The 17,669-nt window shown below is 48.5% G+C and overlaps 1 protein-coding gene across 9 annotated transcripts in view; it reads left to right on the top strand.

The window, feature by feature from the left end:
* The first annotated feature begins 441 nt into the window (after positions 1-441).
* The window catches only part of GLCE (glucuronic acid epimerase), a 57,728-nt gene continuing 40,500 nt past the window's right edge, over positions 442-17,669 (top strand). Inside the window, exons 1-2 of one of the 9 annotated variants that reach the window (XM_054214605.1) lie at positions 947-1,626; positions 1,670-17,472. The gene's annotated coding sequence lies outside the window, so the exon portion shown is untranslated. The other 8 variants (XM_054214610.1, XM_054214606.1, XM_054214613.1 and 5 more) reach the window with 8 other exon arrangements.

The following is a 17,669-nucleotide window of genomic DNA, read 5'->3' as shown; positions in this document are numbered from 1 at the left end:
CTTTGACTTCAAGGGAAAACTAGGCATAAAAAAAAAATAAAAATGTACAATAACATTTGTAAAAGGCGAAGTTTTCGGGGACCGCGGCGCAGCTGCAGCCCAGCCCCGGCCGGGTCCCACCGGGAGAATTCCCGCCCCAGGCGGCGGGGGTGGCCGTCCCCGCCACGGCCTGCCCTGCCGCAGGAAGGCGCCGTCCTCCAAGACCGCCGAACCCGCCTCTAATTACATTAATTAACCCCCGGCCCCGCGCCGACCGCTCCCACCCCGCAGCGCCCGCACCGCCCCCCGCCACGTGCGCGCTGCCGAGGGGCGGGGCGCGACGCAGCCAATAGGCAACGCCTCCCGCGCCCTGCAGGCCCGCCCCCCGCATCCCATTGGCCGACGGCGGGCCTCGCCCACACCCGCCGTTCTCGCGGGAAGTAGGGGCGGGGTCGCACCGCCCGCTCCCCCCCCACTATACCCCCCCCCAGCCTCCGGTGTTAGGGTTTCGCCGCGGCCGCCGAGCGCTGCCGGTCACCGTGAGGCCTCACCGCCCTCCCCGCCGGTCACCTATGTCGGCGGCACCGCGCAGGTAGGGGCGCGCCGGCGGCTGGAGCGGAGCGGGATGAGGTGAGGCCGTGGCTGAGGGGGAACGGAGCGGGGCCGGCACAGGGTGGATGGCATGGGAGGGGAGGGGCGGGAGCGGCCCCGCCGGTGCCCCCGGTGCAGCGAGCCCCTCCCGCCGCCGCCGCTCCCCGCCCCGCCGGCGCCGCTGTCACGGCGCGCCGCGCGCCCCGCGCCGCGCCCTCCCATTGGCCAGCCCCGCCGGCGCGCCCGGCCCCCCCCGCGCTCCCATTGGCGGCGCGGCGGGAAGGCGGGGCGCGGCGCGGCCCCTCCGTGCGCCCCCGCCTCCCCGGCGCTGGGGTTCCGCCGCCGGCCAGGCCCGCGCCGCCAGGTAGGGACCGGCCCGGCCTCCTCCGCCCCGCGGCGGCAGGCGCCCACTCCTTGCCCCCCGGGGAGCCTCTACGGAGGAGCCGCGGCCCCTCCTCAGGCGGCTCCCTCTGTTCTCAGCGGGCCGCCGGTAACGGCAGGCTCGGGGCTCTCCCCGCGGCGGGTTGTGTCATCCCGCGGCCGCTCGCGTGGGCTGGGGAGGGAGCCGGGGCCGGGCGGGCTCCCCGCCGTGGGGTGGGTGCGTAGCCCGCGTTGTGAGGTTTGGGGCTTCCCTCAGAGCCCGGTAGGGAAAATGCAGGAATAGGGGCTGTGGAACGCAGGGATCCGCGGAGGAGCCCTTTATTCCCCACCTGGTGGGTCCCAGTGCTGCGAGTCCTGCCGGGAAAAGCCCCACTTGAAGGTGAACCGAATTCTGGAAGGAGTAATTGCGCTAATTGAGGCCTCCCCGTCCTGGTAAAACACCGTGTGTTTTGTCCAGGGGAGGCCGAGCTGCCTCCTTGGCCTCAGCGCTGCCGTGGGGTGTTTGCTGGTGAGACGGGAGGAGGTTTGTGTGCGGTGGGAAGAATAAGGAATGGTGTTTAATTGTGCGACATGGCTTCTGCTGGGCTGGAGGGGTGTGAGGGTCTTCAGAGGTCGGCTCCTGGTGCAGAGCGAGATGCTGCTCACTCTGAATGTGGCGTACGGGGACAGGCCGAGGTGGCCTGGGCAGGAGCTGGGGTGTCCCTGGGGACGGGCTGAGGTGGCCTGGGCAGGAGCTGGGGTGTCCCTGGGGACGGGCCGAGGTGGCCTGGGTGGGAGCCGAGGTGTCCCCGCTGGGACGCGGCTGCTCTTCATCTCCGTCCAGGCGTTTTGTGTGCGTTTGTGTCTGCACCTGAGATGTTGAGGTATAACAAAGATGCTGTGAAGGCACTCGTCGGAAGGCCGAGATGCTGGGTCAGGCATTCGTAAAGCCGAACTCAACTTGGAGTATTTTCTTATTCTTTGCTTTTTCACTGGGAAGGTAAGGTGTGTTGGACTCTGTCAACACAAGCAAGCTCTGTTTCAAGCTCTGTTTCTCTCTTGTTTCAAGCAAGCTCTGAAACTACCGTACCAGCAAACGGCAGGTTTCCCTTCTCTGGAATTAGGGAAGTAACAACCACCTGTAAAATATCTACCTGAAGGATCCCCACGTGCTTCAAGGTAGCAGGTGTAAGGAGATGAAATCGGCTTTGTTAGGAAGGCTGCAGCTAAGTGGGGTTTGTGCTGGAGGTATGTTAGTACAGGAACTGTCACCCTCCTTAATGGGACTTAATTCAAAGAGATGTGGCCTATATGTGCTCTTTGTTTTGCCTCCTGGAATTCACACCCACTCGAACGGTGTGAAGAGGAGAAAACCTCATCAACATGCTCTCTGGGAAGGGGGAAATTAATGTCCATGTTTTTTTTGTAAGAGCTAGAATGAGTGCAAGTGAGTACTCGTATAATGAGGTCAGTACGTGCCAGGATCATACGTACTGTGTCTTCCTTCAAAATACAACGTGCGGATCAGCTGCTGCAGACCTTGCACATGAAATGGTGGAAGATCTCTCATAATGAAAGAGATTTTGGGCACTTTATTGTAAGACAAAGTCATGAGAACACAAATATGACGTGCTTATGCTGTAGTTGCGGATAAGGCTGAGCGTCCATGAGCTATTCTGCTTCTGCCCGTTTTGAGAATCGTTAAGAAGGATGCATGACAGTAGCATTATGATGCAAAGTTTCAGCTCATATATTCTGCCTTAAAGCAAAATTTTAATGTTGGAAAGGCAAATACCTGCAGCTTCCCAGGTAGCTGAAGAGGATCCGTGTACATACAGGAGCGTGATCTTCCAGTTCTTCCACGTGGTGCTTGTTGGCTTCAGGGGAATGCAGCACCTCAGACCCCAGAAGTGTGGGGTTTGGAGTTGGTGGTTTGTTGGTTGGTTGTTGTTGGTTTTTTTTTTCTTTTACTGTTAGGAACTTGAGCCTTTTGGCTTGTTCCATTAGACACAGGAGTTGCCAGTAGTTAATAGTTCTCCTACTTAGAGCTGGCCACGCAAGAAAGGTTTTTAAGGACGCTATGTACCTCTAAACTTGGCCAGTTGTAACAAGCCTTAACAATATTTAACATATCTGTAGAGGCAGCTTGCCCTACTAAGGTGTTCTTTGGCATAGTTGTGAAATCTGGGTGAAATATTGCTCTCTCTTTATTTAAAGGCTTTGTTTTTCACTTCAGTGAACCGCTGACCCTTCTGATACAGTTGGTGATCAATAAATATAATTGAGGTCAAAGGCATCTCGGTTATCCAGGTGCTCTTTGTACCTTTTTAGAAAAGCGAATCCTTTCTTATCAGGATGTGGCGTAACTTCCATGATTATTTTGGCAGCCCAGCTTGTGGAATGGCTTTTGACACTGTGCTCTAGTAAGGTAGAGAGACGTGCTTTAATAAGGAGATACTGGCACATGTCCCTTCAGGTGGTGCCTCGGGAAGTCCTTTAACTTTTCAGCAGGCAATAATGTCACTGCCTGCATTCGGGATGGTAGCAGTTCCTTCTTTTTTAATGATCAATAAAAGTATCCTAAAGCACTGCCTGGACGAAGCCGCCCCTTTTGTATCACGCAGCGTGTTACACAGCTAAAAATTAGTAGGGACCTGAAATGATTAGTAACTGGCTGGTGGCCCAGAAAGAGGGAAAGCTGGGTCTGGCAGCATTTGACAGTAATTTTCTGTAAGACAAGTGTCCTTAGCTCTTTCATTGTCCAATTGATTCCTTAACAATAGCGCTCCCATTTGTAATGCTGAGTCTATAGTGCTACTCCAGCAGGGAAAACCGGAGGTGCGCTGGTCGCAGGCAAGTGCGCGTGCTGCCGTAAACAGGAGGGCTGGGGCAACTGCTTCAGAGAAATAGGTAAAAGATGCTTTAAAAAAAAACAAAAAAAACCCAAAAGCCCCCCAAAACAACATTCACCAGGAGTGGCAATGGTGACCCGCGGTACTGTTGTAACATGAGCAGGTGATCGTCAAAACTGCTGTTTTGTGGGTTTTTTGCCTAATGATGGTCTTTGGTGTTTTCTTCTTTCTTTCTGTTCAGGGTCTCTACTCCTTTGGTGAGAAAAGGGGAATAATAAGCGGAATTTCACTGAGTTTATATTTAAAGTAGCTTTCTTTCTCTGAACACTTAATTGAGCCGTAAGATTAAAAGGCATCTACTTGCGGTATTCCTTAAACTGGTTACTTCAGTACTCGGGTATGTTTTTAATGAACCAGCTTTCATGTCTGAGCCGCAGTCAAAACTTCAAGATCTAATTTCTGCTGGTTTTCAAAGCAAGTTGACTCATCAGTTTAACCTTGTGCTGCAGACCTAAAATGTCGGAAGATGTTCCCCTTTTTTACAATATTGCCATTTTTCCCCCTAATGCTGAAATGCTGATGCTCCTAAATAAAATGTGGGGAATAAACACTTGTATTTAGGGACTATGTGCTCATGAAAGCGAGCCTTGTGCAACTTTAGCTTTTCTGTAGTTACGCTGGATTTTTGCTTAGCGTTTCTAGCACAAAATGGAAATTTGCTTTCCTGTCAGCCCTTGCTATTTTCTTGACTCCCCCCTCCGTGCTCCACACTTGCAGCTTTTCCTCCTGTTGGTTTTTTTTCACCTCGTCTCTTCTTGGCATCCTTTTTCCTTCCTGCTCCTTCACAGTGTCTTGACGACGCTGGAACGTGGCATGTCCCCTCTGCGTGATGAGCGGGCTGCCGGCGTTTTCATCCCTCCTCGCCTTTGTGGCCACTGAACTTTGTGCCGTACTGGCCGCCCGAGCCGCAGGTGAGCCTCGGCCCTTGCTTTTGATCTGGGGGAAGCAGTGCGCAAACCTGCGGCGAGTTAGAAGGACTTTGAAATGATCTAGCTAATATTTAACAAAGTTTACTTGAAAACCACGCGTAGCTTCTCGGCTGTGTTTTAAATGTTAATATTGAATTTGAAATATTGGAGGTGACAGATAAAATGTATGGTAATGAGATCCTTCTAAAGAAAGCTCACTGCTAATTCCAAAGGAAATGAGCTTTTAATTAGTGTCTTATCTCAAGTATGCCACCTTTTCTTTTTTCCTCGTTCATATTGCTTGTATTATTAGAGTTAAAGATCAGCTGGTGTCCCCTGATATTGGAACCAGTTGGCTGGTGTCACTTTAGAAAATCTGATTTACAGACTCCTGATTACATGTACAATATAAATTGGTTTGGCCAGGAGCTGGAATGTATTGTTGTGTAAATCCACGCTTTTGGAACCGAAGATGTTCAGGGAATACCCATGCCGCTGCCTGTGCAGTAGCTGCTGTATAGATCGAGAGTTTGGAGCACTGGATCCCAGCTCATTCAGGAATGATATATTCCCCGTTTCATTGTAAGGAAAACCTTGACACAGAATTTTCTGAAGCAACTGTAATTACTAAGCAGTAAGGTTAGCCACTCAAAAAAACCCCAACCCAAACAACCAAAAAAACAAACAAACAAAAAACCCCCAAAAACAAGCAACGAAGAACTAAAACCCTTTTAGCTTGAGCTTTAAAATGTATCTCCTGCTGACCTTGGTAAGGTTAAGAACTGTAAGTTTTATGTCTGATTACGGTTCTTTTCAAATGGGTTTTCCACGGCAATATTAGCTGAAGAATATGGGAAATAGCAGGTAAAGTTTTTATACTTCAACAAGTGTGCATGTGGTTTGGATCCAGATGGAGAGATGTGCCGAGATGATTTGGATTACGGAGTCCAGCCTACCTAACGGAGCTCACTTGAGCCAGGGATTTCCATGTCTTGCGGGGGCCGAGGTCTCAGGGTTGTTCCCTGGAGAAGGTGCTGGGGAGGTGACATGGTCCAGTGAGCACTCGGCAAGTGGGAATGGTGGTGATCCGCCTTTGCTGGGGTGTAGGGCTAATGCACAGACCCATGGAAAAGCAAGAGGAGGGAAAACTGGAGTGAGCGAGCGTAAAATGAGCTTGACTTGGCGGTGGAGCACTTCATCTTCTCCTACCTAGCGTGAACGAGGAAGGTTAACGCCTGGTTTAGCTTCTAAAGTGGCTTCAGTCAAGCTCAGTGTTCTCTGTACTGCTTCTTGCTTTGAAAAACGAAGTCTATTCCAGAGGATTAGAGCTTTTTTTGTGTCCCTTGTAGGGTGCTTGGGAGTTTAGTTTAGGCTGTGTGTTTCAGCGAGAAGCCTCCTGAACAGGCAGGTTGGACAGGAGCGTCCCCGAGCTGGTCTCGCACGGGAAACGGGGGCTGTTGGTGCGTTTCTTTTCCTCTCTTTAATTGCATTAAGGGCTGCAGGAAATTCCAGAAAGTTTTGAAATAGAAGCGGTTTATCAGGAGCTCCCAGAGCCAGTGAGGCTGCAGGGCTTCCCTTGGAAGTGCAAACTCAGGATCTTTGTTTGCGCTTCTCAGTCTTGGAGATACCAAAGGTTGAACTCGCCTTCAGTAAACGTGTCTGGGGCTTGAAAAGGCAGTTTTGTTCCTCTTAAACTGGCTTCCATGTTGAAAGTTAAATGACTTCCCCGTTTCTTCCTGGGTGTGGTTTTCCTGAAGAAGTATTTTTGCTGTTTTCCTTCTCTTAGAGAAAAAAGGAAGTCTAAATCTGAACAGAATGAGCTGCTTTTACCAGTTATTATATTTAATGAATATTTGAATTTCCCATAGGAATCTTCTCAACAATACCAAAAGATACCAATTAATTCCTGCAAAAAAAAAAAAGCTTGAAGAATTAAAAAATTGTTTCTAGGGGTCAGTCGAGATGGGTGAATGCCACCCACGCTTCCTACCCTGCTTCGTTAGCAGCCCATTAGCTTGGCTGCAGGCGTTCAGCGCCATCCTGGCGGCAAAGGTAGCTGCGGCAAGAAAATCATCCTTAAAAATCATGCCCTACAAGTGCAGTTCTTGTTGCTTACAGTGGGATACATTCCCACGAAGGACCTGAGGCTTCCGGATCTGCAGGCTTCCTAACCTCCCCAGGGCGTATCTCCATTTCATTTTTGAGAGCTTGTGGTATTTGCCGCGTTTTAAAATAGAGCTGAGTTGTTTAAATGGACCCGAAGGGTATCCAGTCAGGTAACCATCACACAATATCTGATTTCATTTTTTTTATTCATATTTTCTCTGAAAAGCTGTTGGATTGCCTCGTGTAGTTTGATGTTATACGAGATGGCTAGGTACTGTTTTGACTGACTAAGAAATAATGGATGGCTGCTGGCTTAATTTTCTTTCTAATGATTTGTTTTCAGCTGCGTTTGAGCAGGTGTAAGGGTTGTTAAATTGCTTATTGAGCTGGCTGTTTAAGAGCATGGTTTGCGTGTGTGACCAGTCGTCGTAAGCGGGGTTAGTGAGCTGACCTGAGTGTGTTTGGTGGCTGAGGGTCTCAAGACTTCAGAGAGAGAAGATGTCACACGTCTGCAGAAACTTCTCTCGCATTAACATACATTTCTGAAAATAGGGTTCTGGCTTGTGGTTTGAAGGCGAGGGGACTTTGAAAATACTTTTTTTTTTGGTCTGCGCCCATTTGATTTACGTTTCTGCTCTTTGATAAGCAGAAAACTTTTCCTTGAGCGTATATTGTTAAAAATGTTGACTTTGATTTTTGGGAAGTTGAACCGTGGCTTCAAGATGTATTTATTCATCAAGCTCTCCTGTTCACAAAGGTACCTGAACACCAAGTTGGGTACAGAAGGCTGCTGCTTATGTTGTCTTAGCTGATTTTCTTAAGTTCTTTTAAAAAAATAACATTGTGTTAACTGTACTGTGTATCTCAAGCTGAAGGACTAATCGGCTCTTGCCGTCCCTGCTGTTTAATGTAGGCTTTCTTAAAAACCCTAAGAAGCTTTCCTCTCCTCCTAGGGCTTTCAGATGTCTCTCTCCCTAATGATAAATGTCAACAAATGAGATCAGAGCATCTTCTGCTGCAGTAAGGGGGAAGTCGTTTACTCAGTGTGGGGTGGTTTGATTTTTTTTTTTTGATAAACTGTTTCTCCACGTAGCTGAGGAACCAAAATAGGTCACATACTTCATACCGCAAAGGCGGCAAGCGTTTTGGTGATGCGCGGTTGCCAGCGGGCTCCACTGGTGCTCTGGGACCGTCTGGTTTTACTGGAAGGGAAAATGAGGAAAACGAAGGATGAGGCATCTGTGGGAGATGAAGATGCTGAGTATAATTAGAGTTGTGATACTCTCTTTCTTTTTTATTTTAATCTCCTCTTAAATAGAGCTGTGCACCTCTATTTCATGTTATAACTGGTTTTGAGTAGGTTTTTTTTCCTTGCCCACACGATGAATTTGCAACGGAGCTGCCATACGGAAGGTGAATTTAGATAAAATCTCTGTTATATGCCAATCCCACAACCGAGGTGCTGGAGATCTGCGTGCTTTGTACAATGACAGCCACCTTCCTCCACAGCTTACTGGGTTCTGCTATATTTTTCGTGCACTGAGTATTCTTCCAGAAAAATCTGCATTTCCCAGGAAGTTTAAACTGTCAGAAAAGCTGCTCGCTTTTGGGTAGGTGGGAGGAACAGCTTCATCCTGCTCAGCCATATGTTAGTGGTAACTTAAAGCCAGCGGGGCTTTAGGATTAGAAGAGGGTAAGAATTCGGTCACCCCCACAGCCCGGACAGCCCAGGACCCCCAGCTCTCGGTGTGTGGTGTTACACCTCTACCGCTGCCATTTCGCTTGCAAAAATGCTTCTCGACGCCTGTGGCCTCGCAAGCACCAGGCTGTTTCTCACCCCGAACACGCTGCCTTTGCCCCAGCGAGGATGCCCCTGCCACCAGCTCCTGGGCTTGTGTTCCAGCTGCTCTGCTTGGAAGCCTGTCCCTCGCATCACAGGAGCATTGCAGCCAAGGGATGTGGTGTTTGTCTCCTTTTAAGCTATTATTTTCAGCGTCTCCCTGGGCAGACAACGAGCTTTCTGCAAACCACCGCTCTGTAGCTGAAACTTCAAGTACCTCCAGTGGGTCAGTGCGTGCCACCGATGCCGTGCTCAGCCGGACTGTAGCACTTCTGTTGGAAACCTGATGGATGTAACTGGACCTTGGCACTGGGAGGCTTGGCAAAGATGACCAAGGGACTGGAGCGTCTGTGTGCTGAGGAAAGGCTGGGAGCCCTGGGGCCTGGAGAAGAGCAGGCTGAGAGGGGATCTCACCAATGCTCATCAATAGCTAAAGGGGGGGTGTCAGGAGGATGGGGCCAGGCTCTTCTCAGTGGTGCCCAGCGACGGGACAAGGGGTAACGGGCACAAACTTGCCCATGGGAAGTTCCATCTCAACACGAGGAGGAACTTCTTTGCTGTGAGGGTGGCAGAGCCCTGGCACAGGCTGCCCAGAGAGGTGGGGGAGTCTCCGTCTCTGGAGACATCCCAACCCCGCCTGGAGGCGTTCCTGTGCCACCTGCTGTGGGTGACCCTGCTCTGGCAGGGGGTGGGACTGGGTGATCTCCAGAGGGCCCTTCCCACCCCTGGGATTCGGTGAGTCGTGAGCCCCCCAGCAGCAGAGCGTGGCCTCAGCGCAGGTTCTGCAGCAGCTTGCCGTGAAACCCCTGCTCGACGCGCAGCACCTTCCCACCTCCCTCGGCACCGCCGTAATTCCTCGCTTGGACGCCTGCGCGCCGCGAATCCTAGGTGGCCAAGCAAAGTAGGTCAGTTATTTTTAAGTGTTATGATTAATTTATAAATGCCATCATTGTGTAGAGGTAAGGTAGATCTGAATACTCGGTCTTACGTGATGGGTGGCTGTTTGCAACAGCAAACTGGCGCTTTTCAATAGACAAACGCTTTTGTGTGGCAGAGCTAGAAGTAAGTGGAAAGGATTATTTTTAAGCTTTAAGCTTTGCATGTCTGGAGATTTTTCTTTAACATGAAATGGTTTTAGAACAGAAAAATCTTCCGTGGTATGTAATGCTTCCAAAACCCTTGGCAGATGGGTAACTTTGTTTCCAAACATCAAATGTTTTAGCTGTTTAATGCCTGTTTTTAAGCATGAACAGCACTCCCGGAGAATGTTCATATTAAGCCTGCTGGGAATTAGACTTTTAAAAGAACTGTTGCTATTATGTTATCACAAAACCCGAAGAATTATGGAAAACTTAACGCAACACTTGGTTGCCTTTGCATAATATACAAAACAACATCACAGTGGAAAAAAGAGGGGAAGTACACTCATACCCCGGTGTGTGACCCTCTGTAGTTACTGGAAGGTGTATATTTGCTTAATTCTGGGAGGGAAATGGCTTTATATGAAAATAAACTGCGCACACACACAAACACGTTTTTGATGTGGGGTACCAAAACCCTTCAACGCTCAGTGGTAGGAGTGAGATCAGCCCCGTGCTGAGAGGTGAGAAAAGGCGTGCTTTTGGGTTTAACGTCTGCCACATGCTTCCCCTGATAGTCACGGGTCTTATTTCCAGTAGAGGTTTCAATTGAGGGCTTTTTTATCCCTGACTGCGTAGTTTATTACCGCTCTGGACAGGAGGCTATGGATCCCTATTGGTCTAGCCTGGAGAAAGCTTGTCGCAATACACATCTGGTCCTTAAACTCCTAGTTGATCTTTGAACTACATCTAGAAGTAAATATTTGGTGCCTTATATCTTACAGAAGTATTGCGTATATAGAAGGTGAATTTCTTCTTAAACTCTAAGGGGAGAGGGTCACGAAGCCGAGAGTTACAGTGAGCACCAGCAGTGAAGGTTAGGCTTTAGACAAAGGATTTTGCATAGTTCTGAGTTTTCTTGGAAAGGGACGTCTTGGCAGCGGCATTCAGAAACAGTAAAGTATTCTTGGTATTTGTGGACTGTAAAATTTATGGAGTAATAGATATGCAAATGGGCTGCCACAACACTGCAGGCTGTATAGTAATGTGTAAGTGTGACACGTTCTTTAGCTATTTGCAGAAATTGTCTTTCTTGCAGGCGTGAGATTTATCAGGTTCTCACCTTTTTAAAGATATAATTCTCAAGTCTCTTACCTAAATACATTTTTAAAAATTTTTTTTGTTACATTTTATGGTATCGGTGGCATGAGAAAACGAGAGCTTATGGATCATTCGCAGAACCGCCACGTTTTGATGGCCCTTTTTCATGTTCAGAAGACTTCAGGTGATGCTGTGTTTCTCTGCCACTTACTAAATTGCTTCGTCTCCTGACACGTGTGTTTATAAAAAAGGGCACAGTATCAGGAGGTCCGAAGCTGATCTATTCTGTGCCTGGCAAACCTGGCTCCGGTTTACTCTCGGCATTTGCCAGGGGTGCAGCGCTCGCAGGCTGCGTGTTCTTGTGATGCTGGAGCAGCACATGTTGACCCTTGTCAGTCACGCGCTCTGATTTTTGCCTTAAATCCACCTGTGTCATCCTAAAAAACCTGTCTTACATCTAAGTTTTTAAACCTATGTAAATGAAAAAATACGACTGTCAATCTTGCCCCTTTTTATAGTGCGTGGTGTCTTCCCTGGCACGGGTTATATAGCGTGCGGTTCTCAGCCCACGTATTCTATCCTGTGCACAATCCAGGGTGCAGAGCTCATTGCATTTGCTTGGAGATGTGGGCTGTAACTGGAGGCTTAATCCCTGCTGCCACAGCTACTTTAAAATGATGCTCTGTGCTAGAGTGTTTCTTGCTCCAGAAAGACCATTGACCAGTAAAACTTCTTTTTTTTCCCCCCACATTTGAGACTGGTCCTACTGGTTTCAGTCCTTACGTTTGGTTTCCGTTTGAGCAAATGGAGGTTATCTTGCCGAGATACGACTTGGAATGCTCTGTGCTTTAATACTCATGGGATTGGTAACAAGTTCCCTGCCTGATTGACAGTGAATTTCAAATTTTGCTGCTATAAACTTGGCCACTTCTCCAAGAAGATTTAAGCTTCCTTTGCAAAATGTTGCAGCATAGAAAATACCTAAGGAGAGGCTTGGCTTGACATGCGACATGGCGTTCTCCTTATTTTAACAGCCGCTGTGACTGACGGTAGTGCACATCTCCCCTTAGACAGTTCCCCAAGGTGGACGGACTCCTCGGGGAGCGGAGTGGGGTTTCTTATCCTCTGGTCTGGGCTGCCAAGGCAAACCCACCCGAGCCCAGTGCGGACCCTTCCAAACAGGAGTTGGCAGCAGAGGCGTTTGCTGTGGCTGGAGGAGAGCCCGAAGTTAGACCTTGGATGGAGCGTGCTGCGTTTCCTTGGAAGAAAAATGGCCAAACTCGCTTGTTCTGCTGCACGGAGGAGCTGGCAGAGCCATCCCCACGCCCTGCGCACGGTGGGTCTCTTCTCTCTTGGCATCCGAGTGCCCTCTGCTGGCACTCGCTCCTGCTTCCAGGGATGGAGCTTGGTCTGTGGATTTGATGTCACTTCTGTGCATCGCAAACCCCCTCCCCTCGGTACCCGGGGATGATTCGGTCCCCTTGGTACCCCAGGATGATTCGATCCCCTTGATATCCCAGGACAGCTAGCCCTCCTGCTGTTCGCCATCATTTCTTATGGGACACGCTTAAAAAAATATGTGTATTCCCCCGTTCTGCATTGCAAGCTTACTGTTGGTCTAGCTGGGGAGCAGGGGTCTGCGCGGAACCAGCGGGGGCTGCGTGGGGGAGGCTCGCGAGGCTGCCGAGGATGGAAAACGAGACGCCGCTAAAACCAGCGCAGCTGGGAGGGCGAAGCTGAGGATGGTGTGGCTGTTCTGCAGAGGTTTGCCCTGCTCGGGGACCTGCGGGAGCTCCTGCTCCACCTCGGTGACTGGAGCCAGGCAGGTCCTTCGCATTTATCCCAGAACTGTCTCCAAAATAATTTAGTCTGAGCATATTTTTTTTGTAGTCTTATTTTTTTCATAACCCAACAGGGTAGATCAGTCTTAAATGGGCACTAAATGGACACTTCTTTTTTTTTTTTTTTTACTCTAAATAACCTCTTTGCACTACGTTGCAGTCGGTGCAACCAGCCGTGTTGGGATTGAACGCTTGGGGAGGATGGTTTTCCTGCCTCGATGGCTCAAATTGAGGGACTTGGGGCAACAGCCGGCGCCTGGTTTAGTTGGGTTTAACCCCGTGGGCTTGAGTCAGGCCGGATCCTCTTTCTGTGGGACCAGAAGTTCCCCTCTCACCAGGAACAGAGATGGGTAAAGTTGAACACTGGCGAAAATCCGAGTTGAACACAAATCGGCTACTGAAGTGAATATTGATTACTTTTTTTAAAAGTATTTGGCGGGGTGGTGGTGGTGGTACAGTATTAGTGCAGCTTTGTTGCATGTGGGTTCAGACAATTAAGAACCCCACGTCCGCTTTGAATATTTCATGAATATGCATGCTGTCCTCCTACTGAGGAGTTAATTGGGTGCTCTCACTTTAACCACCTTATTCCAATTGAAAAGCGCTCTCAGTGAATGACGGATGTCGGTGTGAAGCTCCGGGTGTTCGGCGCGCTGGCAGTAGGCTGCTGCGCCTGCACCTTTTCTCCTCTGCCCGCTTCCCGCAGGCTGATGCCAACCTTAAACCCGGGAGTCCCCGCTGGCCTTTGGCATCTCAGGGGAGATATCGGGTTGCAGCTTCCACCATGCTCGTCTGACTGTCCGTACCATCGTCCTGTGCAGCTGGGAGGGTCTGGAAAAAGCATCTGTCCCTTTCCCGTGGATGGGCACGAGACATTAAGAGGAGCCGCGTTGATCACAGGCGTTGTACGAGAGCAGGAATCTTGGGGTTTCTGGCCACATCAGATACCTGATCTGAACTGGGTAACTTGAACCCGTCGGATTCTTGACTCAGATGGGAAAATATTAAAATGCAGCTGAGCGAAGGAATTGTGTGTCCTGCCTGTGCCTGTAGATGTGGCTCAGTGTCAGAAATGTGCAACAGCTGGAAGCAGAGTAGGGATTTTTTTTCTCTTAATCTTGGGCTTTAGAAACAACAAATTCTGTTTTATAGATCACTGAAGTAAAATATGAGGTCTTACTCTTCTGCCTGATAGAAACGAGATGAAATCCTCCTATCTGGGCATGAAGAGAAAATGTTATTTTTATGGATTCATGAGAGTAATGTGGACAAAATCAGTTAAACTAGCTTTGGACCTTGTCTTTGGAATGTATCGTGAGGGCCTTAGGATGAGGTCCTCTGGCTTCTTCTGCAAGTCCTTCTTGGGGGGCCTGAGTACTTGTCTCCTCTGTAGCTTTCCTTAGGCCGTCCCCTCTCCGGTTAGCTTTGCCTGCAGTCCAGACGTTCATTATCAGAGACGGAAAAGTCTTATTCTTTCATGTGAGGCTCTTAAAACTGTGTACAATAGCTGGAGTGACGCCGTTGCCCAACCTTATCCTGCTACTGGAAGGGCTGCGCCTCCTGAGGCAAGCTGTGGGCAGTGACAAGTAGTCCTTTTTTATCTCTTTTTTAAAAAAAAAATAAATTAAAAGTCAATTTAATGATTTAAAAAAATTTAATTAAAAAAAAATCATCACAAGTCCTTGCTGTTTGAATTGCCCTTTAGGGTATTGCATTCCCACAGTGTTTTAGAAAGCGTCAGCCTGTATCTAGAAACAGGATTTCAACTTCAGTCGGGAGTTTGGAATTGTGTAAAATCTGTGTGCTTGGCTATTTGTTTTGCCGTTCTGCGACTGGCACGTACCTATTGCTGTAACCCAGCAAGTTGTTAACACCTTATCTGATAATGCTGCTGTGGCTGTGCTGAAAGTGCAGGTTGCGAGCAAAGGCTTCTAATCGCCAGGTACACGTATTAATGACTTAGCAAACCCTGCTGGCATCTCTATGATTTCCGAAATACAATAAAAAGGGATCCAAAGCTTCATCTTGGGGCTGAAGCTGAGTTTGGAGAAGTGACGCTGAGTGGAGGGAGGCTTAAAACGAAGCAGATGGCTGGGAGCAGAGAGCAAAAACTTGTCTCTCCTGTTGGTTAGAAATCTTTCATTTTGTGCCTGTACCCGGAAAAGCCCTCGGTAACCGTGCAGCTGCGCATATGTGAATTTTTTTCCTTCAACCTGCAAGTCAACAGATTTTCTGTTGAGGTGCCCCCTGAGGAAGCCGACACATTGGGCTGCTGCTTCCAACCTGGCTTTGAGCCCCTCTGGAGGGAAACCAGCCGCTCTCCATCCCTTGGGGTCGCCTTAAGTGTCACTTGTGCCTTCTCCTGCTGGGTTCCTGTCCCTCCAGGAACCCTCCACCTACAGCCGTCCTGGTGGAGCTGGCTGAATGTCTCACTGCAGTGGGATCCCCCATCCCTCTTTCCAAAGGTCCCCCCGGGGATTTCTGTGCTTGTGGAGCGCTGCCCTCCTCCAGCCTCCACCGCAGGCTGTTTGCAGGAGCCGCCTCTCGCTTTGGGAGGGAAAGGGGGGTTCCCCCCTGCCCGGCTGCTCCGGGCGCAGCCTCAGGAATCTCCCGGGTTTATTTCCAGGCTCTGCAGCTGGTCTTTCCGCAAGCCAGGAGCAGAGAGAAACCCGGCTTGGCTGGATTGACTCTCCTGTCCGTGTCCAAGCTGTTGCAGAGACGCTCCGTGTTTATTCTCTGCTGACCCATTGTAACCAAGCCGCCCGGGACCACAACGGTTTCTGGAATTTTACCAGTATTTTAAAGACAATTTCTCCTCGATGAAGAGGTGCTAAGATATTTCTGCTGCCTATGTTGAAAAATAGAAGGAATGTGCAAATCCAAAGTGTCAATGTGTCTTGTGCCTTCCAAGTCAAACATGTTGATTACTTTTAAAACTTGTTAGTCAGACACAAGGTAAAGGATTTGTCTGGGCAGAATCTTCTAGACAGGTTTGATTTGGGCAGGAATAGAATTTCTGCAGTGCCGGCTGGTTTTTCTCCAGTTAGGGCTGGTTGGAAATTGCGCAAAGGCACAGCCCTGTTGAGGGAAATTTTGGGGACCTTCGGCAGTAGGCTGGAGTTTGGGAGAAAGAAGCCACAGTGTATGGAAAAGAGCCCATTCACTCCCAGATAGAAATATTGCCAAAAAGAGGTATTAAAAATCCAGAGGGCCCTTAGGAAGTGACTGCAGAGCATCCCAAGCCATCATCTTCTTGGTGTGGGACACGTAGCCCGTGTGTTGGCACCACCCTTTGTGTCCGTTGGACTGCCTCGGATGAAAATATCATTGTTTTCTCGTGGTGAAATCTTGTATTTTTTCTCTGGGAGTTGTTCCCGTATGACCAGAGTGCAAAACGGGGGAGTTCTCGCTCTGCCACTTGAAGGCAGTAGGGCGAACTGTTAAATAATGAAAATAAATCTCTTGGGGGAGCCAAGCGAAGGGCTTTCTGGTAGATGTTACGTGAACGTGCCGCGCGGTCTTTAAAAATCCATGTTTTGTGTAGCGGGGTTCTCGTCTTCTGCAACCTGGCTGGAAGGGGAATACACGCGGTGCTTTGCTGGTCGGGTTTTGGCTTTGTTTGCTTCAGTTTATAAATAAGTGCCAAGAAAATGAGTATTTTGTTGTAAAGATGTTTTCAAGGCCACGTATTTATTTTTTAAAAGAGAATCAGGGAAGACAAGCTGACAATTTAATGGTGCATGATGCACTAATAAAAATGTCTGTGCGGTTGCGTTTAATCCTTGAAAGGAGAGAAAAGAAACAGAGCAGTTATCAGCATTCAAAAGGCAAGACGCAGGCTTAAACGTATGCAAAGCCTTGGAGAGGGACTGAAGAAACGTAGTGGTACGTTGCAGAAAGCTTCTGACAGGCACATCACATCTTTGAAAGTAAGATTTGAATTATTAGAGCTGCCTTTGTTTATTAAATTGAGCCTCCAGCGAGAGGATTATAGGGAGAAACACCATGCAGGCTCCAGTTGCTTTGGCATCCATTTTAATGGGTGATTAAAATTTACTTTCTTGAGCTAATTCGGGAAGAGAATTCAAATAGATTTTTTTTTTTAAAGATCCAGGTGTGTATTAGATACCTAAAGAAATAGACTCCAAGTGCCCGAATAAGCCTCCTTTTATGGACTCCAGTTTGCTTTTAGCGACGGGTAATCCTTTTAAAACAAGACTTCTTGAAGGCAAACTCCAACAGAAGAGTTTTTGTTTAATTTTAAATTGGGAATGCGAGGGAAGGATGCGGAGAGCTAATAAGAGAGTAATTATACAGGCTATTGCCAAGTTGAGGAAGGGCAGAGACCATTAAAATGCCATTTTAGGAGCTAATTATATGGTGTTTCGAGTCGATGCCCATGTCCTGATTTCTGTTTCATCCACGTATAGCGTGTATTTAGGATGCTGTGTTCATGACATCTAATTTCTATTTTGAGGAACTTTAGGCCACTGTATTATGAAATACTGTAAAAAAAAAAAAAAAAAAAAATCTCCCAGCCTCCATAGGGTTTGTGCCTGTTGGATTTGATTAGGGAACATGCAAAAGCAATAAAGGAGATGGAAAAACCTTAGCAAATATTTTTGGGACCGGCGCACATACCATAAATAAAGCGTTGCAGTGGAATTTGGTTAGTTAAATCTCTTCTGAAGCTCATTTAATAATTCCAGAGCCTCTGCTACCGCTCGGATGTAGCCAGCTGTAATTTGTTTCGAGGTTAGTCTTTGACTTCTGTTTTATTAGTTTTTCAGTTGATATTCTTCCACTTGTGCAGCTTCTCAAGTGAAACTACATAATGGTTTAGCTAAAACTGGGAGCCTTTAGATAGGGGCTTTAAATTGGAATTCTTCAGAAAGGTTTAATGAAAGCTCGGCGTGAGGCAGATGTCAGGATTTACTCCTCGGCCGGGCAGG

Source organism: Rissa tridactyla, chromosome 9 (assembly GCF_028500815.1).
Source record: "Rissa tridactyla isolate bRisTri1 chromosome 9, bRisTri1.patW.cur.20221130, whole genome shotgun sequence".
In the NCBI taxonomy this organism is placed as follows: domain Eukaryota; kingdom Metazoa; phylum Chordata; class Aves; order Charadriiformes; family Laridae; genus Rissa; species Rissa tridactyla.
This window is presented reverse-complemented; position numbering and strand designations above follow the sequence as displayed.